The sequence below is a fragment of the Echinops telfairi genome, unplaced genomic scaffold (genome assembly GCF_000313985.2).
Source record: "Echinops telfairi isolate 266 unplaced genomic scaffold, ASM31398v2 ScPeMD7_6080;HRSCAF=6971, whole genome shotgun sequence".
In the NCBI taxonomy this organism is placed as follows: Eukaryota; Metazoa; Chordata; class Mammalia; order Afrosoricida; family Tenrecidae; genus Echinops; species Echinops telfairi.
The window spans coordinates 8,891,982-8,895,911 of record NW_022109980.1 but is presented as its reverse complement, the minus strand read 5'-3'; the positions used below and the strand labels follow the sequence as shown (position 1 = coordinate 8,895,911).

General features: G+C 46.3%; 2 pseudogenes; both read left to right on the top strand.

Moving 5' to 3' along the window:
- The first annotated feature begins 271 nt into the window (after window positions 1-271).
- Window positions 272-1,973, top strand: LOC101641979 (annotated as a pseudogene).
- Window positions 1,974-2,477: 504 nt separating this feature from the next.
- Window positions 2,478-3,704, top strand: LOC101641666 (annotated as a pseudogene).
- Window positions 3,705-3,930: the final 226 nt, after the last annotated feature.

The window sequence follows — 3,930 nt, the reverse complement described above, 5'->3', positions numbered from 1 at the left end:
CCCGTGGTCCTCAGAACTGTGAGCCTGGGGGGGCGGGGGGGGGGCTGAAGCCCCTCTGCACCCCAGTCAGCTTCACCCGGGATCTGCAACTGTGTCTGCCCAGGAAACCACCACAGCTCTGGCATAGCGAGTTTGCATCTTTCAGGCCAGTGAGCGAGATGCACTTCACCTCAAATGTATTTCCAAGTTGAAAACCTTTGGGTCTTTCCAGGAGAAGAATTTTAAAGAGACATTTCCACAGTAAGAAAATTTCTATTGGTTTTGATATAAAATGGAAAAATATGAGAACCTATGATTGGTTGGAGAAGGGAGCTATGGAATGGTGATGAAGTGTAGGAATAAAGATACTGGAAGGATCGTGGCCATCAAAAAGTTCTTAGAAAGTGATGATGACAAAATGGTTTAAGAAATTACTATGCGAGAAATCAAGTTATTAAGGCAACTGAGGCATGAAAATCTGGTAAATCTATTGGAAGTGTGTAAGAAAAAACCCCGATGGTACCTTGCTTTTGAATTTGTTGACCACACAATTCTTGATGACTTGGAACTCTTTCCAAATGGGTTAGACCATGAAACAGTTAAAAAGTATTTGTGTCAGATTATTAATGGAATTGGAATTTGTCACCGTCATAATATCATACACAGAGATATAAAGCCAGAGAATATATTAGTCTCCAAGTCTGGTGTTTTCAAGTGATGTGATTTTGGATTTGCCCGCACACTGGCAGCTCCCGGGGAGGTTTACACTGATTATGTGGCACCCTGAAGGTACAGAGCTCCAGAACTGTGGGTTGGTGATGTCAAGTATGGCAAGGTTGTTGATGTGTGGGCCATTGGCTGTCTGGTAACCGAAATGCTTATGGGAGAACCCCTATTTCCTGGAGAGTCTGATAGTGATCAGTTATACCACACTATGACTTGTTTGGGTAAGTTGATTCCAAGACATCAGGAGCTATTTTATAAAAATCCTGTGTTTGCTGGAGTAAGATTCCCTGAAATCAAGGAAATTGAACCTCTTGAAAGACGCTATCCCAAACTCTCAGAAGTAGTGCTAGATTTAGCAAAGAAATGCTTGCATATTGACCCATATAAAAGGCTCTTTTGTGTGGAGCTCCTGAACCATGACTTCTTTCGTGTGGATGGGTTTGCTGAGAGGTTTTCTCAGGAACTACAATTAAAAGTACAGAAAGGTGGGAGAAATATTTCTTTATCTAAAAAATCTTGCAATAGGAAGAAGGAAAAGGAAAAAGATGATTCCTTAGGTGAAGAAAGAAAAACACGGTGCAGAATTAAGGATTCTAAAGTATTTCAAATAAAGGAGTCAAAAATTGATGGAGTGAAAGTTGAAAAAGCCATTCGAGGGTCAAATGTCCGCTGTCTCCATGAGAGTGGGACAAGCCCCATCAAAGTAGTGCCTTCAACGAGCCTCAGAGACTGCAGCAATGGCAGTGTGGATCACCCAAGGAACCCAGTCATGGTTGTCCCTCCATTTACACAGAATCTTTCTACCATGGCTTCCGATATTAACTCTGGAATGGGAACTATCCCAGGAGTACAGAATTTCAGAGTCGGTGAGAAAACCAAGAAATGTTAAAATCCATTTCAAGTAAACATTCTCCATCAGGCGTTTTTAATATTAACATGGCCACATCAGGGACTAGTGAAAAGAGCCTCCTTCAGGCAAATAAGAACCAACAAGAAAAAGAAGGGATTAAGACAGACGTCCGTTTGCCTGAGGTAAATTATAATCATCTTTCTGAACTAAGAGCCTTGGAGGGCATAGCTCGAAATTCTGGGCTAACAAGGAAAGAGAACAAAATTCTTTCAGAATCTTGAATTCCATCTCTGGCTGCTATTGACCTCTACACCCCCAGTGCTGCGTTGCATCAGGCAGCAGGGCCTCCCCCGTCAGATGCTTCGGAGGCTGACTTCCCTCGAGTGGAGCACCAGCACTGAGGATTATTTTGATTCTGAATTGGAAGCTGCTCTAGCGCTTGAGATGACATCCTCTTGCAAGGAGAATGCTGACCTTGTAGGGGGAGAGATTTGTGGTTTTGATTGTTCTCATTTGAACTACCTGTATTTTCTGAGAAAGACCTTGCAGAAGAAGGAAAGACAAAATGTTTTGTAAGAAGAAGACAAATACCCTCCGCTGCTGGTGGTCCTTCAAGATGTGTCCAATGAAAGGAGAGTGAGACGGTTCTTGTTAACACGAATGCATATTTACTGCTATTAGATTGTGTATTTAAAGTTACCAAGATTGAGGTGGAGGTGGTGGCGAGGAGCTGAAATGCTGCTGAGCCGGAGTGGGATCGCTCTGGGAGGCACGCAGTGGTTTGCGGAGTGATAGCACCCGACCGAGCTCCGGGCCCCAGATAAGGAACAGCTTGTGCTGCAAAGCCATCTCCAATCTTTGCAGTAGGATTTCAGATGCATGCCAGGGTCCTACTGATTGCCAGAGTTCAAGATCACTACACATGGATCCCCAAAATCAACATATCAGTGGCAGTTCCTTAGTTGTGATCCAGCAGCCCTCCTTGGAGAGCCAGCAGAGATTAGACTATGAGAGGGAGATCCCGCTTGCTGCTATCTTGTCCTTGGACCAGATCAAGGCCATCCGAGGTAGCAATGAGTACACAGAAAGGCCTTCTGTGGTGAAAAGACCCGTTCCTCGAACAGCACCAAGGCAAGACAAGCATGAAAGGACTCATGAAATTATACCAATTTATGTGAATAATAACTATGAGCATCGACCTACCAGCTACCTGGGACATTCAGGACTCACAAATAATGCCAGGGGCCCCATTCTGAGCAGATCTACCAGCACTGGAAGTGCAGCCAGTTCTGGGAGCAACAGCAGTGCCTCTTCTGAGCAGGGACTGCTGGGAAGGTCACCACCAGCCAGACCAAGCCCTGGGCACAGGTCTGAGAGGGCAATCGGACCCAGCCCAAGCAACTGATTGTGGATGACCTGAAGGGTTCCTTGAAAGAGGACGTCACGCAGCACAAGTTCATCTGCGAGCAGTGTGGGAAATGCAAGTGTGGAGAATGCACAGCTCCCAGGACCCTGCCGTCCTGTCTGGCCTGCAATGGGCGGTCAGTGCCTTTGCTCTGCTGAGAGCATGGTGGAATATGGAACCTGCATGTGCTTAGTCAAGGGCATCTTCTACCACTGCTCCAATGACGACGAGGGGGATTCTTACTCGGATAACCCTTGCTCCTGCACACAGTCACACTGCTGCTCTCGGTACCTGTGCATGGGGGCGATGGCTCTCTTTTTACCTTGCTTACTCTGCTATCCTCCCGCTAAGGGATGCCTGAAGCTATGCAGGGGCTGTTATGACTGGATCCACCGTCCGGGGTGCAGATGCAAGAACTCCAACATGGTCTATTGTAAACTGGAGAGCCGCCCCTCCTGGGCTCAGGGTAAACCATCATGATTTTTGGAGGTGGGTTGAGCCTCCTGAACGTCTAGCTTTCACATGATGGCTGTTATACAAACAGATCCTTCTAGATACTGGTTTTTCTTTTGAAAACTCCTCCGGTTCCCATCTTCTCCTTCCTGGTTCCTAAGGTTTGACTCATGGATTTTACTCGACTCTCATGGATGCTCTTCAGTGAACGTGGACTGTGAAACTGCCTGGTTCCCACTTACCATGAGAGCCTCAGCCATCCACTTGAGGGGCGTTGAGAGCCAGTGGGCTTTGGTGTACCCTTTTGGTTCTGCAAGGAACTTTCTAAAGTTGTACACATGAACACCCCTCACCCCACCCCCCACCCCAGGCTACAAGGATTTAAAATAGTTTGGGGCGGGGCACTGTGGGAACAGGGACATTGGTTTTTAAAGAAGTGACCGTTTAATTGCTGAAATAAGCTATGTATTGAATCTGTCTCCTCTTAGGGCTGTCTTCATAGCATTGGACCCTTGAG